The 19,482-nt window shown below is 35.7% G+C and overlaps 1 protein-coding gene, 1 non-coding gene and 1 pseudogene across 4 annotated transcripts in view; 2 read left to right on the forward strand and 1 right to left on the reverse strand.

Annotated features, from left to right (window-relative positions):
* Positions 1 to 19,482, forward strand: part of LOC150100854 (uncharacterized) — a 103,670-nt gene that overhangs the window by 48,490 nt on the left and 35,698 nt on the right. The gene's annotated exons all lie outside the window — the stretch shown is intronic.
* TRNAA-UGC (transfer RNA alanine (anticodon UGC)) lies at positions 7,604 to 7,675 on the reverse strand. The gene has a single exon. It is a non-coding gene; the product is annotated as a tRNA-Ala (tRNA).
* On the forward strand, positions 7,842 to 8,188 carry LOC150100857 (ragulator complex protein LAMTOR4 pseudogene; annotated as a pseudogene).

Genomic DNA, 19,482 nt, shown 5'->3' on the forward strand with positions numbered 1-19,482 from the left:
CATGTCTTGCTGAATTACCACAAAATAATACATATATAATCATAAATTAACATAAAGGGATTCACAGGGATTTTCGTTTATATGCCAAAACTCACCAAATCATTAATTTTTCAGTATATCTTAAAATATAAGATGGCTCTGACCTTTACCTGATGCTTTGTTGCATATGCAGTCTGGTGGCATCATCATTGCTTATTCATCAACACCAATTAATTATTCATTGGTGTAGCCACCGTTTATTTCACTTGTATTTGGTACATAAAAGTTCTTAATGCATGCTGCAGTAAACAAGATACAGTCACCTCTACCTTTAAACTACTCATTCTAGAAAGCTTTTACCAGGTTTGGCATAATGGACTGTCATGCTGGAAGTGGCATCTTGATGGATTGCTTAATTTTGCTGTAGGTTCATTTGTTGTATAACTATTACCCCGACTTTTATAAAGAATAGTCCAGTTATGGAATGCAAAGGCAGAATGTCAAATGCTCAATTCATGATAGTCATGTTCTTGTTCCATTGCACTGCTTTGAAAAATGTATTACATTTCTTGTGACAGCATTTTCAGTGCAAACGTGATTTAGTTTGCGATTTGCTTGTGACTACACAAGCTGAATTTTCTATAAACTGTCACCCACAGTTCTTTCTGCTAATTAGCATGCATGATAAACTACAGAATAATTTGCAACTGGCTCATTAAATGAATTTATTAAAGCAACATTAGAAAACTTCCCATATTGTTTCAGGTTGAGCCATAACCTCAGCCTGGTTGTTGTTTTATTTCTTCCTTTACACAGAACTGGTTTTCAACAGTTGTTTATTCCATACCAATATTCTGTGTTACTCAGGTGGATCTTGTCGGTATTTCTACATGAATTTCTCTTGACAGTAGCTGAGAACAACTCAGCAAGCCAAAAGCAACATGGTACTTTCTGCTACATTGTAACAGCACTGTTTTGATATTTAGCTATACTGGTGGGTTTTTGAGTGAAAAGTAATTCTGTGGCACAATTTTTATTCAGTTAAAATGTATGAAATATATCATTTTGTTATTGGTAGTAATTATTCTGATGGACATATGACAATGTTTTATTAGATATCAGTGAAGGTTGTTTTACTGACATGCTGGCTGGTTTACTTAGCAAAACTTGGAAATTTTGGAAAGTAAACATTTGTGCATTGAATTTGTTTTTTCATTGGAATTGCATGCACACACACAAGGGCAAGTGGAACTGTCTATAGAGTAGAAGGGATTGACTTTATTTAGCTACATCAGAACACATCAACCAGTCAAAATCACACGCATGCATGCAGAAACAATAAACATTTTTGGATCTCATCAACATTAAAAAACAAAGTCATGTACACATTATCCCATAAACATATTTGCATACCTCACATGTGCAATAAGATGTATCCCATTTAATGGATGGGCTATAAAAATGTGGGTAAAATATCTTCCCATCATGAGTCTTGAGACTTCATGAAGTAGCAATTGTAACTAATTATCTGCCCAGAGCTAACTTGACCTAAATGTGAAAATATAATATTTGTTATACTAAACATTTTTATTTGTTTAGTGTTATAGAAGTACAAAATCTCAAAGATGGAACTGCATTCACTTTATTGAGAAAGGCATTTTTTGCAACTTTCAGTTTATTTTCGGTGAGTATACTGGGTAACGAAATCAAGAGGCATGATTTTACTTAATGCTACTTCCTTTGCAAATCTGGCATTTTACACATTTGAAGTTGTACAGAATAACACATGTACCCTTTGATTGAAAAAAATCGATTTTGATCTTTTGATGTGAAAATGTAAGGACTTTGCAGCAGAAGATGAGTTAGTTTCATATTGAAGTGATAGTTTTCCTTCCTATAATTTTTTCTTGCAGAGCAGAAAATCTAGTCTGGGGAATATATTGCAGCTAACTGAAGAAAAAAAAAAATTAATGGATGGGATGGTTTGGGTGGAATGGCTTATTTTAAGTCTTTTGGAGATAAAAAGTAATAACAAAGTGGACTATTCTGAAAGTGTGTGTGTGTGTGTAAAAACTTGATACCACCATTTAGTAAATCCTGAAATGAGGATAGGATAGCAGACCCAATTAAAGTGCTTAAGGGAGCCTAGTAACAATTCAGAGCACCATCTGAAGTCTCGTATATCGCCACACTTGAAAGTGTGTATGTGTGTGAGAGGAAAAATTTGTGGCTGCTACCAGACTATCCATCCTAAGCTATGTGGAGATAATGTAGTTAACTTCATCAGTAAGTAAAAATTTATTCAGCAACAAGTACTATTAACATCATGTGTTTTGCAAAATAGGTTGCATCTCTCTGAGTCTAGAGAGTAGTGTTCTGGTGTTTGAGTTCTTAAATTTTCAACCTAAATATTTAAGAACTTAAACAATGAAATGGTGGTATCATTTCATTAAGGAATCAAGCATGTAACTAACTACTAGAATGCTATATATATTTTGTGCATTCCTTCATAATTTAATAGCAAATTGCATTGCTTTTAGAAAAATGATATGTGCATATTAGTTTACATTAGTAATGACTCATTTCGATTAAAAATTAAGTTTGATGTAGGCACCCTACTTTAAGAGATTACACGATACTATTTTAAGTCTCTTAATGCAACCAAATAGGTGGCTCTTCCACACTGAGTAATGAACATATCACCTAAAAACAGAGCAACAAATTATGCAAAACTACTTGTCACCAAAAAATTGACTTATCCACGATCCCCTTTTTCCTTCCCAATTTGTTAATGTCACATTGAGTCAATAAAAATTCCACAAAATGATCAGTAGTGCTGTACAATGATTGGAGAAGTTATTAAATAAAAAATTATATTTTGTTCAGTGTGCAGTTATTTGCCTGCTATCAAAATCTGCTTGCTGTGGGCAAGTGTATTTGTGGAGTCCTGCCAAAATATTTCTCAATTTCTTCTTTTTTCTTTCATCTAAATTCTCTTACATAGCTTCACTAAAAACATTGAAGTTTGATTCAAAATTTCTTTACTATAATCAAATGTTTATTATCAAAATCTAATAAACTTATAATCTTGTTTCTTAATTTTTTTTTTTTTTAAGTCAATCCCACATAACAGATTTCACAATCCATGGTACACTTGTGCTTTATGTAGGCAAGGGCAAAATGAGAAGCTGCTTTGGATGTTTAAGTGATGTTATTCAGGACCTCCATGGAGTCGCAGAATATCATGGGAGGCCTATCTTAGACAATAGTCTATTATACCACTCCTTAAACTCATTCATGAGTCATATTCTTGCTACCCTATCAGACAACAGTACATTCCATGGTCCAACCACCCTCCATGCAAAAAAAACCACTCTTCGCCCTCTTGCGAAGAGTGGTTTTTTCCACTTCCATTTGTAACTTCCAGGGATGGCCCTTGTTGTACAGTAAAAAAAAAGATCTTTCTGGTATCAATCTTTAACAATCTCTCAATAGTTTAAATGTCTCAATCATATCACATCTCCTATCTACCAAACTCTGCAATCTACATGCCCTCAGTCTATCCTCATAGCTAATGATAATTTTTGTTTTTGTTATCTGCCTCTGCACCCTCTCCAAGGTTAATTTATCCTCTTCAAATCCTGGTTATCAAATCTGAGCACAATAATTCAGTTAGGGCCTAATCAGGGCTTTATACAATGGAATCACTACTCTCCTATCTCAGCTGGTCAGCAGTTTCTCATTATTGTAGCAAGCTTCTGAGTTACTTTCACCATCTTTTTGATTTGTCCCCTAAACTTCAAATTTCTATCAATCACCAAACTCCAAGGTGATTTGTGTCCTTCACTTCCTCTAGTACAGTTCTGCAAACATATGTAGCCTCCCATTGATAGATCCCAAACTTCAAGATCTTACATTTCGTTGCATTAAACTGACTGGCATTTATTTACCCATCTCTAGCTTATTCAAATGCTCCTGAAGGATTTGAATGCCCACCACATTGTCACTATTACTAATAATCTGTTCTAGCTTCACATCTGCAAACAGCTGAATATCCCCCTACATTCCATTGATAAAGTCATTGATATAAAGGTTAAAAAATACAGGTCCCTGTATTTTTTAAGCTGTATTTTGATACTGCTCCCTCATACACAATTATCAGACAGCCAATTTCTAATCCATTTTTCATTAACCTGATATCTAAACTCATACTGTAACCTGTTGAATGCTTTTGTAAAATTGAAAAAAAAGAAGCAAATACTTACTAATACACCTTTTCGTCATCAACTGCTCTTGTTACTTTATTATAAAAGGCAATAAATGTCATATTACTAAAACAAGATCATCCCTTAAATCTATGCTAATCCTCACAGATTACTTTTGTCTGCCCAGTTCTTCCTTGTGCCATAAAACCACAAATCAATCAAGCTGTATATAATCTCTAACCATTTTCTTCAAAATCTTTACAATCACAGAAGAAATGTAAAATAGTTTGACACTTCCATTCTACCATCATCCTTATGCAACTGCACTAACTTATCCTCCTTTCATTCCTTGGGCACCTTTTCCACAGCCAAGTGAATGGCTGTGGAAAATCAGTTTGGCAAACTACATGGCAAAATCGCGTCAAGTCCCATTGCCTTATTGACATCCAGAATACTTTGTATTTGAAGTATTTTGGATGCACTCCTCCTTATGCACTTTCTGTGATGAAGATAAGTTGCACAACAAATTAGATAAAATAAAAATAAAATATACAAAATATGCATTTACCATTTGACCAGAAATTATGCTTTTAATTTAAGAATGTAGGATTATTTTCCTGAATTTAAAATTTACCTGTGGGTAAATTCTTATTCATATATTGCATATGGCATAAGGATATTGTCAGTGTTATGCAACATTTAGGCAGAGCATTTTTTCAACATTATCAGATAGATAATGTTGAAATGAATATTAGATATCTTATTTAAAGATGAAACATACTGATATCTGTATTCCTATAGTTATGTGTGCCCTATGCTGCCAAAAAAGCAAACAGATTGGACTTAATCTACTCTGTATTTATATACTGAGATAAGGTGGTATCATGGGAATGCCATCAGTGGCTTACCAGTTGCTGACATTTAAAAGACAACCAAAAAATGAACAAGAATACTCGAGAAGCCAAGGGACCAAAAGGCCTCAGATAGGTAGTGTGGTAATTTTGACAGACGTTCAGTCTCAGAATGATCAATTAGGAGGCTATAGTCTACTAAAATTCAGTATTAAGATGCTCTGCAAAAATTTGCACAGAGAACACAGCTGATTTTTCATAGAACAAGTGCACGTAAGCCAAAAATATCAGCTGCAGCAATCAGTAGTGCACACTTCTTCTTGAGTATTCTGCAATTTGAGCAGGTTCTTCTTTTAGTAGCAAAAACTTTTCTTTTGCTCTCTTCTGTTCTGAGCCTTCTCTTTCTAGGTTGTGTATCTACCTGTCTCCATTTAGCATGTCATCTAGCATTGTTTTCCTTACTCTTCCTCTGGGTCTTTTTCTGTCTATTTTTCCTTCAATGGCATCTCTGATGATTCCATTCCCTCTCAGAATATGTCCGATCCAGTTTCCCTTTCTTCTTTTTATTCTCCTTAACAGACTTCTTTCTTCTTCTACTCTTTTTAAGACCTCTTCATTAGTTATTTTATCTGTCCATTTGATTTTTTCCATCCTTCTCCAAATCCACATCTCAAAGTTTTCCAAAATCTTAATTTCTTCTTTCTTCATTGTTCAAGTTTCAGTTGCATAGAGGGCAACACTCCACACAGCATTTTATTAGTCTTTTCTTTAGGTTTCTATCCATTTTACTTCTGAATAAATTCCATTTTCTATTAAAGGCATCTATTCCCATCGCTATTCTTGCTTTTGTCATTTTTACATCTTCCATCACTGCTAATAACACTTCCTAGATCAGACAGCCATCTAGGAAGACATTTTAAAGATATTTAAAAATGTCTTTACTTGATTCAATTTTTCCCCATTTATTCTGATATCCATATTTTCCTCTTTCCTTGCTATTTTCATTACCTTTGTTTTTCTTATGCTAATTTTCATTCCATAATTGATACAGGATTCCAGTAATCTGTTCAATAGATGCTGTAGTCCTGTTTCAGTATTTGATAATAATGCCTTGTCATCTGTATATCTTATTGCAAATATCTGTCTACCTCCAGTCTTTATTCCTTCTTCCAAATTCTCCAGTGCTTCTTTTAACATTGCTTCAGAATACGTGTTAAACAAAATTGGTGACAGAGAACAGCCTTTTCTTACTCCTCGTCCAATGATACTTGGTTCTGTTGTACCATATCCCTCTCACCATGGCAGTTTGTCCCATATATAGTGAGATAATTAGTCTTCTGTCTTTCCAATCTATACCAATCTTTTCCATTACTTCCACCATCTTATCCCATTTTATAAAGTCGAAAGCTTTTTAAAAATCTATATAACAGATATTCAACTTCTTTATTCACTTCCAGACTTCTTTCACTTACTATTCTTAACAGTCCAATCGCATCTCTTGTTCCCCTATCCTTCCTGAAACCAAACTGATCTTCTCCAAGAAATTCTTCCACCTTAGATGCAATTCTTCATGTTAAGATTCTCATAAGTATTTTTGATGTATAGGAAATGAGGAAATAATCTTAACTTGTCTATAGTGCATCAGAGGTCATTTTTATGGAGTGAGGAATCATGCTGAATCCTTTTCCTGTTTATGGGCGAGTGATTCATAGAATGTCCTATTTGTCTGAATGCATTATCTTAGCTGTTACATTTGGTGGGGGTATTGGTGTGGAACTGTTTCTTCTTGGTATGGACTTGGACCTTTTGGTTATAGTTCCTTGAAGGAACTGTAACCGATGGGGGAAAAAAAAGAATGCAGTGCTTTCTGCATTGTATAGTTCAAGCAAATGATTGAAATTTTTGTAATGTAATTTTTGATTGTAAAGTTTGAAGTAAATGATGTGAAGAAACTTGGTTTGCACAGAGTCCCAGTAGGACACCTTTTGGGATGAACTGAACCATCAATTGCATGAGCCAGACCAGTGCACTCAGCAATGCTATATAATTCAAAATGTGCAACTCACTATCACGAACGAACTGGTTAGGAATATTTCCTAGAAGAGTGGAAAACATGATCAAAGCCAAAGGATGTCTTTCTCTGAAATATAGTGTTGGCCAAATCTATTGTAACCAGATTTTGAGGTCCCTGTTCTGATTTTGAAAATTCTACATTCTGGTCTTAGCAAAAAATCTTCTGAACATTCTTAGAATTGGAAAGTAAAATAAACTGTTACATTATCTCTCTCTCTCTGTCTCAGCAAAACTTATTATTACATGACACCTCCAGGGAGTCCAAAGACTCATCGAGGGAGCGCACCTACTCTACAATTCTCACTCTCCACCACTCAATCCACCAACTACAACGAACCGCATATACACCAACACCATCTACCACCACCACCACTAGTATTTTCACAGACAATCGCAAACATCCATGTCCATGGTGGGATTTGAGCCTACAACCTTTTGGTTGGAGAGCGGATATGCTAACCACTTGGCCAACCAGGCCAGCAAACTAAACAACATTGGAGGTGCCGGGGATCGAACCTGGGGCCTTTCACACGCAAAGCGAATGCTCTACCACTGAGCTACACTCCCAACATGAGGTGTTTAAATCATGTGATAGTAGCTATTAATATATTTGATATTGAATAAGTGTTATTCGATTTATTTAATTATATATTTATTTTTTATTTTTTATGTATACATAAATACGTTGATTAATTATTGTCTGGAGAACTATTAGTTGTATTTTATCTTCAAGATGACCATTTGGGGCGTAGAAAGTTTACCACAACAAATTGGATTTCTTGTGGTTAATTAGGAGGGTGGTATAATAGTGTCTGGAGGAGATCTTGAAAATGATGAGCATATTGTTGGAATTATTATGAATATGGTGAAAATGGCTGATAAAACAAACTTAATCCTTCCAGAAAATTATGGAACTTTTAAGAGACTCTAATTCATTTAAATTGCAGCAGCATAGAAAGTAGGAAATGAAGTTATATAAATGTTAACTATGATTACCATTTCTACATGATAGCACTCTCAAATAAGAAGATACATGTAGTGAAGCAGAAGTATATACCACCAGAACCAGTTCTTGCTTAGTTGTTTAATTACTTTTGGACAGTTGTGCAGATGGAATCAGATTTCCACCTTAATAAATGTGAAATTATAGTCCCCCCCCCCAAAAAAAAACAAAAAAACTTCATAATGTTTTGACTGGAAGCAAAGCTGATATGTAGGTTTAGCTGCAAGTAATATTCCACTTGCCATCTTGACAAACTAACATTCCATCTTAAAAGAATGTACTTTGAGTTACAGAAGAATACTATTTTAATGCAACTAGGCATAAAACTTTGTTCCTTTCTCTGTTTTAACTTGGAATTTGGTGATGGTCAATTTTAGGTGCATTTTGCAAACTATGTAAGGACATCCAGCTGTCTCACTTGTATGATGTTATTTCTGCTCTGGATGGAGACAGTTTAACTTTTTGATGGTTTTAATTGGGCCTTTTTTTTTTTTTTTTTTTTGGATGAAATTTGACAGGACATGTCAATTGCTAATCAACAGATTTCTGTGGACATGCCTCATTAAATCATTGTTTGATAGTGAGAGATCACTGTCAAACAATGCTCATCCAACTGCATTTTAGTCATTGCTCTTTTTTGTACTTGCCACACTCAGGTAACACATTCCATTCTGACCTGTGCTCTATCATACTTCCAGGAATGGATTTGTTCTTCTTTCCACTTTGGGAAAATTCTCTACAGCATTAATTCAGTACAAATTTCTATCTTTACATTTTTCAGCTTTGAATTAGCAGTTGGCAATCCATCAATCTGTTCAGTCCTCCTGCAGGAAACATCAATTTTTCTTCTCAACTCTTCCTAATATAACATCATCTGAAAACAAATCTGCATCTGCACATCCCCCCCCCCTCTTTCTATTTAACCCTTTTCAAGTATGATGATTACCACATAAATTCAACAAAGGTGGCCTTAAAATGGATTCCTGTGGCACAGGAATTTCCAACATCTTTCTCTAATCCAGAGTAATTTAATAATAAGGTGAGAACACCTTTTGGCAACTCGTATAGGTAAATATGACTTCTCCATTACTTCCACCTTAGTATCACCACCTCTGGGTCTGGCTCCCACTGACGAGACCACAATAAAGGTCGAAACCAGTCTGGGTAGTGGCCCTTTCCTTCATGTATAGCATTATACATGTCCACAAGGGGATGTGCATAAAGCACATCCCCTTGTGGACACCTTTACCACGAGTTGCCTTAGTCCTGAAGATACTTCAGGCACAAACTTTGTTTGCTTACACTTGGATAAAGGATTAAACTAAATTTATTATGTTAATCATTTTCCTTTTCACACAAATGCATGTCCCCCCCCCTCCCCCAATCCAGTACTTATTAGACCATTTGTCTCATCGTTCTAATGATAAGGCAAACAGTTCATCCAAGATTTGCCACATGACCAGTTATTTGGCAAATCTGTTGAAGGTCTTTACAAAATTATATATCACTTACATCTCCTCCATCCTTTGTCCAGTACATTTGTTACCTTCTTGTAATATATAGGCAATGTAAACTATTGTAATAACTCCACTATTTGCATGGAATTAAATGAAATTTGCATTTAGATCTGTACTGAAAGTTGATCATTTGAATTTTGGTTTAAATTGGACTAATTCTTTATTGGTAAAAATTAGTCATAATGATATGAAATTTGTTAAGAACCACAAATGGACACAAATATAGCAGTGTCCCTTCCTGGCTTCATTAAGAAGTGAGAAATTCTTAAAAAAATGGTCTCATAGTACTCAAGTATAAAATTCCTCAAGATTCACCATGACCAGTGTCCTGAACTCCTATCTTCTAGTTATATCTCAATGGGTCAAGAACATCCTTGTAGACTTCAGTGCCACTAAAACTCAATCCTGTCTGATCTCTTGCAAGAAAGAGCTTTCATCCCTCTCGTACTTTAATTAATACCCAGATATCCAAACACAATCAGATTTCCCTTCTTGGACTGACCTATACTTCCAACCTGGCAAAAACATATTTCAACCATAGCTTCTGCAGCCGATTGAAAAACTTGGTGTACCTTTTTTGCATGAGACATTACTTTAAAGCTGCTAACTCTTGAAAAATCCCAAATCCACCCAACCATGAATTGTTGCTCCCATATTTGGGGTTGTACACAAAAATCCTCTTTAAGATTGCTCAATTCTATCCAGAAGAGAACAATTCAGTTAATTAATGATCCCTTTTTCACATATCCTTTCAATCTTTTTCTCACAGAAGTACAATTTCTGCCTTGTGCCTTTTCTACAGATACTTTCATGGACAGTGCTTTGTTGAATTGGCAACTTTACTCCAAAATCATTAGAACAAGATCCACTGCTAACCAACATCCTTTTATAGTTCATCCGAAAACTCACTGAACCAACTTCACTGCCTCCTCCTCTTTTCATTCCATCTATTTCTGTTCTTTTGGAACAGCCTTCAGTTCGAAAAAAAAAAAAAATGTAAACAATCTTCCTTTCTTCATATATGGTACTGATCTGCTATAGGTCTTGTCACTTTTTGTGTGTGGGTCAGATAAAAAAAAATTGCAAAAAACAGGACATCGTGCCCTTCTATTGGAAGAGATGAGTTCGATTCTTGTCATTTCGAGAAGAATCTTTATGTGGGCTCTCATGTGGGGGTAGCTGGATTTTTCTGCTGGCTGATCACCTGTTATGCAGGATGAAAAACTCAGGTTTTCATCCTGCATAACAGGTGAACTGTCCACAGAACATGCAATTTACAAACAAAAAATACTATTGGTGATGACAGGTGGTAGATGGCATATGTTGATGGTAGTAGTGTAATTGTGTAATATTGGTGGATTAAGTGGAAAAGACTGTGTGTGTAGCAGAATAGTGTGCCCTCTCACGATGAGTGTTTAGACTCCCTGGAAGTGTCACAATAATAGTTTATATATATATATATATATATAAATATACAGTGTGTGTATATATATATATTGAAAGGAAGTGTGCTGAAAAAAAGTAAAATATATGAGGGCATGTGCTGAAAAGTTGTGATAATCGCCATGAAAGAATTGAGGTAGAATCATGTTCTAGGTGTTTATCAGAAATTTCCACCCCCCTTTTATTAATCTATAAACAAATACAGTAGTATTTGAAGCAGCTGTACATCCCTGAGGACATGTCAGTAATTTGATGATATATAAACAAAGATTCTGAAGCAGTGATTTGCTCTAGAATTCTATGAAACTAAGCTGTGAGAAAAATGGATGATGTAGTCGGATGGCAAATAATATGCGTTATGGAATCTCCCATGTAACCTATTAAGCTAAGAAATTTCTATAATTTTATTTTAGAAATTTTATTCCATACATCCAGTTATGAACTAGGTCTCTTTACTTATGAGTTTTCAATGTTTCTTTGTTGCTGTTTTCCCCACATTGGTCCAATTTGTGTGTATGCATACTTGTGTGTGTGTGTATTTTTATTTTTTTGAAACAAGTTATGAGGTTTCCAGTTTTCCTGTATGGAGCTCATCATTCAAGAATCAGTAAAATTTTTTTGTTGTTAATATTTTCCTTTTTTTTCCCCTATCATTTTTTGCTTTTTTAAAAAAAAGTATAGAAATGCCAGCAGATCATGTAGATTTCTTAATGACTCAATGCCACAGAGACAAATATAATTAAGCTGTTGATATGTTTCTGGATTTCAAACCAGCATACTTGAAGTACAAAAATACTTGTCACAGAACACAAGTTTGTTAAGTAATTAGGGAAATGATATAAAATTGTAATAGACAAAATAAATAAATCTGGAGTCTTAGAGAGATGGATTGAAAGAGTTCGCAGTTTTTGGTTTAAAGGGGATCTTAAAATAACTGCTGTTTCCTACATTTTTGATAGAGTAATAGTCATACTAGTTGGTTAGGAGAATGTTTCATTGTTAATGCAGAGACTTCTAAAAATAGTCTTTCAGGCTTGAACTGTAATGGCTTCTAAATGGTAATTTCTCCTCCATTTTTAATCTTTTGCAATGAGAATGTCAATCATTTGGACTAGCAGTCCAGACTTGTGATAGTGACAGTAGTGCATATATTTTTGTTCTTCAATGTGGATATTATCAGTTCTTCCTGTCTACCCATAGCAGACTAAGTTATAGGCAGAAAGAGAGTTTATATACTCCTGGATGTACCTAAAGGTGGAACCCTGTAAATAATTCTATGATCTTGTATGTCGTGGGAATGGAGGGTAAGCCATATTATCTGTTTTAGAACAAGTTGATCCTATGTGTCAGTGTTTTAAGGATGCTGTATTGTTTGGGTGGGCAATAGTGATTATTTATATAGGTATCATCACATGTTGTATTTCTACAAACAGAAAATGTGAACCATTAGTAAGCTGACTCATGTCTAAGAAGGGCAGATATCGTTGATTCTCTTTCTCTAGTGATGAAGTGCATAAAAATACTTATACTCCCCACTGCTAATACATTAAATGTATTAGCAGTGTATATTGTGTTCATATAGTTGCTGTTGGGCTCAACAGAGAACATGGCTCAGGAAGACTCAAAATTTGACTGGTTCAGCCATTATGCTAATATCCTGCTGGACACAATATTCAGTGGAGGTTAAAAAAGATTGTGCAGTGGAAATGTAAAATTTGTGCTGTTAAATAAATTCTTATTTTTGTCTTAGTTTCATCATTACCTCACTCTTTCTTGTTAGCTTCTCTGAAAATTCCTTGTACAATGTTTGGCAGCCATCATATGTGCCATAATTAATGTTAAATTAAGAAATTTTGTTGAAGCACACAAAATTTGGAAGAAACTAGAGAGAGTTCCTTCCAGTGATTCCTTTGTTAATTTTTTGATGTTGCAGAATGTCTTTATATACTTTTCACAGTTTGATCATTATTATTACATGGGCAACTCCTAGTATAATAACCTACTTATCTCTGCTCATCAGGGTGTTCGTCAGTAACCAAGTAATTTGATGAGCTATTTTAGCCATTTTGCATTGTTCTCTCTCTAAACTTCAACTCCCTATCCATCTACACTTTCAAAATCCCTGAAAAATTGATTTCCTGGAGTATACAGTCTAATGTGGTACACATCTGGTAATCTCTTCACATTAAATTGACATTCTTTGCTCTCTCCCCCCACCTCACTGTCAGTCTATTTAATTCAACCTATAAAATTTTAACATCTTTGACTGTTGCTCTACCCAGCTTTGCATCACTGGCAGACAACTGAATATTTTCCCTCAAATTGTTTGTGACAGGATTCCACATAGAACTCTGCATAAATTGGAGCAAATGAGAATGGATATGAATCTGGTGATTTGGATTAGAGGGCAGCTGATGGAGAGATATAAAACTTGTTTGAGGAGTTGAGTCCAGGAGAAGGCAGGTGACCAGTGGTATACCAGATGGCTCAGTGCTTGGTTCTTAGTTTATTTTTTATATCAATGATATAGGAAATGATTTGATGGGAAAAAATATTCAGTGTTTGTTGATATTGCAAAACTAGGAGGAGCGATTGTAAATGAAGGTGATGTAAAAATCCTGCAAGATAGTTAACACCTCTACCTGCCGAGGTGGATAAATAGTGAGACCGAATTGCACTTCTTATCCATGTTATTCTATAGATGTTACAGAATCGTATACAGATTTAGCTGGACTTCTATAGATGTCCTGACTGGTTGCGGGGTTAAACTAGCTGACAAGCAGAAAAGAAGAGAGATGATAGAAGCACATAAGTTATTAAAGGGGGTTTTATAGGATTGACACTAAAGACATTTTTCAGTGCATGGCAGGAAGGGAGTAAATGAGGAGTCACTCATGGAAATTGTGTAGGAGTGTGGTTAGCAAGGGTGTTAGGATTAGATTTTTTTGTTTGGAGGTGCTGAATGGGTTACCAGCGGTGATCGTGAGTGCTTCATCATAGAATGAGTCTAAGGAAAAGTATGACATATTGTATGAATAATAGATCTTCAGTGATCTCTTCTGACTCTGTGGAGATACTTGTATAATAATAATTACTATTATTATTTCCTATATTGTTAATGTACAAATTAAATAGTGGTGGCCTGAGTTGAGTACAGAGCTCTGCAGCATGCTACTAGTTGTAGTGGCATGATGCAGGAGTAACTGCTGTAGCTGGTGACCAGAGCTTATCAGCTAGAGGTTATTACATTTTTTTATCCACATCACCAACATCATATCCATTCAGATTTGCTGCATTTTATTGGAATTTCATGCAGTATCAATCCTGTCAAATCTTTGCAAAGTCCAGCAATATCACTGTAAATCCATTATCTTTATCCATCTCAGCTGTCACTTTTATAAAAGACAAGTAAATTACTGAGGCATGACCTTCCCTTCACACACCTACCCTTCACAAAACCATGTTGCCCTCCACATAATATCCTGTTACTGTCTATCTATTCCTTAGTTTGCTCTTAACTAACTTCTAATACCTTGACCCACGACTCCTGAGATGCCGATCAGTTTATAATTTGTTACCTCAGTCTTGGAGAGAGCTTTATGCAATGGAACTCTTTTCTCCTCTTTTTAACCACTTGGGGGACCAATCCAGAGTTGACATTTAAAAAGTATAGTCAAAGCACTCCAGAATCAGGGAGTTCCTGGAAAATTTATGGCCTCCTCCAGGAAATATATAACACTGCAACAATCCATCTTCACATGAGTAGCAGTAAAATATCAATTGAAAAAAAAAGTGTCCAACAAGGAGACTCTCTATCACCCAAAATCTTTACAGCAGTCCTTCAAGAAATATTTAATAATATAAACTGGACAAACCTTGGTATAAAAATTAATAACAGAAACTTAACACACCTAAGATATGCAGATGATATAATTTTTGCAAACACTCCAGAAGACCTTAATATAATGATAGAAGACCTATATCATGAAAGCAGAAAAATCAATCTAAAAATAAACAGAGAAAAAAACTAAAATCATGTTTAATCATTTTGTAACAGCAAAAAACATAATAATAGAAAACAACTTCATGGAAAGATTTTCTTGATATTTATATTTAGGTCATCTCATTGATCTAAACTGTGGACTCCAAAAGGAAATAAATAGAAGAGTTCAACTTGCCTGGAGCATATTCAGAAAATTGAAAAGCACTTTTCAAAACAACGATGTCCCACTTTGTTTAAAAAGGAAGACATTTAACCAGTGTATACTTCCAGTCATTGACATATGGTTGTGAAATTTGATCTCTAACAAAATTGTTAGAGATCAAATTTCACAAAAGATAAGAAGCAAAACACCTGGTTAAGAAGCCAGACTCATATCACTGACATCATTCTTCACCACAAGTGACTAAAATGGAAATGGGCTGGACACCTATCCAGAAGAGAAAAGGAGCGATGGACCACCATACTAACGAACTGGATTCCAAAAGAAGCAGAATGAGGCCAAGGATGTCCTAAAAGAAGGTGAAGTGATGAATTGTCAAATTTTGTTGTGAAAAATTGGTCAGCCATTGCCAAGAACAGAGAAAGGTGGAAGGAACTGGAGGAGGTCTTCATCCAGCAGTGGGCAGAAAATGGCTGAGAAGAAGTCAAAGGTGCTGCCAATTCCATAGCATCTGCTCATAAATACTTGAGCTGGTATACCATCTAATCCGATAGCTGTATTTGCATCAAGCTCATGTAATATCTTATGCACCTGTAGTTCATCTATTTCTATTTCCGCATGCCCTCTGCATCTCTTGTCACTGCAATATCTCTGCCTGGATGTTGTATTATTGCAAAGTGAGCACTCGGTAATTCAACTATTTCATTTGCTTCAGTTATTTTTCCACCATAGACATTCATGAAAATTACTGGGATTACCTTTGGCCTGCATTGCTAATTTCCATTCATACTCTGATTTTGCCTTCCTTACTGTATTGGTCGTCTTTTTAGCCTGCGCTTTGTGCTGCTCATATGCCTGCTAGTCACCTTTGCAGCATCCTGCTTAATGCTACTGTTCATCTGTTAACTCCCACTGGATTTATTCTACTTACTCTGTGTATGCAGCCTACTGTTACATCTTTTAAACACATTTTTACAACCTCCCATGGATTATCAACATCCAACCCTTGCAGTTTTTTATGCTATAGCATTGCTCCAAGCAATCTCCCAAGTTTATCTTACTTACAAGCTATGTCATTCCAATACCCCCCCCACCCCAAAAAAAAAAAAAATCTAAAAATTCAACACATTTAGCCATGTTCCTGGTCAAGACCACACAATCACTCACCATTTGGTAGCAATGTGGTCATCTTGGTTACAGACAAATCCTCTCGAGCTGGCACTCTCACACCACCTGGTTCCTTCCATCACACACTTCTTAGGGTAATTCCTTAGGAAACGTGATGTAGAGATAAATATGACCTCTCCATAGCTCCTGCCTTAGTATCACCACTCTGGGTCTGCCTCCCGCTGACGAGACCTCAATGAAGGTCGAAACCGTTCTGGGTAGTGGCCCTTCCCTTAATGCATAGCAGTATACATGTCCGCAAGGAGATGTGCTTTGCATCATGGGTGATACTGAGACAAGGAGTGATGAGAGCTTGGTCCACCTTTGCTACGATTTGCCAATGATGTGTACCACCTTACCTCAGTCCTGAAGATATTTTCAGGTGCAAACTTTGTTTGCTTACAATTGGATAAAGGATTAAACTAAATTTATTATAGTCTAACCAAGTGAAAAATAAACTTCCAAAATGTGATGTAGAGGAACTTCTATTTCTTTCCTTCTTCCAGTCTGCTCCCAGTCCGTCATAATAATTACTTACCCCCCACTCATTGAGCATATTTTCTGATGCATACTGTCAGTATTATCCTACACACGTGGCACTGAAGTTCTTATAGATCTTTTTCTTTTAAGGTTACACGGTGATCAGCATTCATATTTCCGAATTTAGGGACACAAAACACACGTGTTGAAATGATAATTTTACTTATTAATAAAATAACACTTGATGTTTCGACCCCCTGTATTCAGGTCATCAGAAGGATACATATGTATAGGAAACCAAGTTACATGCTCTTGCTCTATACCCTAAATTAAATCTGTGCTGTTAATTAATCTTTTTCTTACCCTGGTAATAAAACAAAATAATAAATAAAATAAAATAAAATAAAATATTTAAAAGTAAATAAATAATTAATAAATAAAAAACTACAATAAACTCTGCTAAAGTCCTCCTGTATTAAGATTACTAAGATTCTTCTGGATTTGTACAGTTCAAGTTGCTATTGAATGTTAAGGGAGAAAAAAAAAAAACACTTCACCAAGTCTTGTACTGAGATTTTTCTTTGGCTTGTTCTAGTTGCTATAAAGGTTGTAAATGGGTCCTCCACATCTTTGGAATGGTTAGACTATTTTTGTTCAGATTTGGATTATGTTTGAGCATTTCACATGCTTCTTTGAATTTCCTCTCGAACCAGGTTTTGGTGCAGTGTAGGGACTTAGTACCTTTCCAATCAGTTCTGTGGTATGTTTGGAGTGCGTGGTCAGAAAGGCCGGTTTTTCCAAAATGGAGGTATTTAATGTGTCGTTTGTGTTCGTCCTTCCTAATTGGGATGGTTCGTCCTGTTTCCCTTATGTATGGTAGATTACATGTGCATTGTATTTTGTAAACCCCTGGTTGGCCTAGGTGTGGAAGAGGATTTTTGAGAGAACTGAGTAGGTGTCGTAATTTTGTTGGGAGGTTTAAAGGTGGTTTTGATGTTGTGTTTGTGTAGTGTTCTGTCTATTTTTTCGGAAATGCCTCTGACATAAGGTATGGCAATAGCATTCTTGACATTTTTTTTGTTTTTAGTGGTATTTCTGTGGAGGATCTTGTGAATAGGTTTTTTACTGTATCCATTTTTCATAAATGTATGGCTGATAATTTTGTATTCCTGGTTTAGAGCTTGTTCATTTGAACAAATTGTTTGAGCTCTGTGTTTAAGGGTGCTTATAACCCCTAGTTTTTGTGTTGGGTGGTGATAAGAATTTTTGTATATATACTGGCCTGTGTGTGTAGGTTTGCGGTAGACTGAGAAGGAGAGACAGCCTGAGGGAAGACGTGTGACGAGTGTGTCTAGGAATGGAAGAGAGTTGTTTTTTTTCCATTTCAGTGGTGAATTGGATACATTTGTGTTGTTTGTTCAGATGGCTAAGGAATGTATTTAGTGCTTCGTGGCCGTGGGGCCAAATAGTGAAAATATCATCGACGTATCTGAGCCAAATTTTGGGCTTTAGGCATGCTGACTCGAGAGCTTGTTGCTCAAAGTCTTCCATGTAAAAGTTAGTTATTTTGTTTTGGGGGGGGGGGGAGTGGTGAGCCCATGACTGTACCCTCTTTTTGAAGGTAAAAATTGTTTTGCCACACGAAATATCCAGAGCGGAGTATGTGGGTAAAGAGGGCTGTGATGTCGTGTGGAAATATTTTCTGTAGGAGCAAGATAGTATCATTGATTAGGACATTGGTGAAAAGGGAAGTTATATCAAAGCTGACTAATAAATCTTGGTCGTTGAGTGTAATGTTTTTAATTTTGTTTATGAAATGTGTATTTTTTATGTAGGAAGGGGAATGACCTATCAATTCCTTGAGTGTGACCACTAATTTTTTGGCTAAGTGGTAATTTGGGCTGTCGATTCCTTCAACAATCGGGCGTAGTGGTGTGTCTGTTTTGTGTATTTTTGGCAGGCCATAGATTCTGGGCGTGTGGGCATAATGAGGTATTAGTTTTTTAGTTGTTTCTTCTGGCTATGTGTTAACGGATTTAATTAATTCAGTTGTTTTACGGAAAAACTGGCCCTCAAAAATAACGAAGACATTATAATCACAAAAGCAAACAAAGGGAATGCCACTGTTGTTTTAGATCGGACAACTTACATAGAAAAAATGAACTATTTGGTATCGCACCACAACACCTACCAAATGGTAAATTGTCTTTCATTATGATCCTCTTTCCAAAAAGGAATCCGCGGAGTGGTGCGAAGCACAATCAAGGTCAGTCATTCCACCAAAAGAAAATCATGGCAACAATCTTTTGGGAATGCCAGGGAATTCTCTTAGTTGACATCAAGGAAAGAATACCACCGTGAATGCAGAATATTATGCTGTACTCCACAAACTGCACAATTCCATAAAGGAGAAGATATGAGGAATGCCGAGTCATGGTGTTTGTCTGCATTACTATAATGTTCCAGTCCATATGGCTATTGTTGTGAATGCTGGAGTGAAGGACTTTGGCTTCTAGATTGAATGCCCACCTTACAGTCTATATCCAGCACCCAGTGACTACCTCTTCTTGAAACTGTGAAAGACCTTTGAGGAAGAAAATT

The sequence above is a fragment of the Typopeltis vanoorti genome, chromosome 12, assembly GCF_054136105.1.
Source record: "Typopeltis vanoorti isolate ZY-2024b chromosome 12, IOZ_Tvanoo_1.0, whole genome shotgun sequence".
NCBI lineage: Eukaryota > Metazoa > Arthropoda > Arachnida > Uropygi > Thelyphonidae > Typopeltis > Typopeltis vanoorti.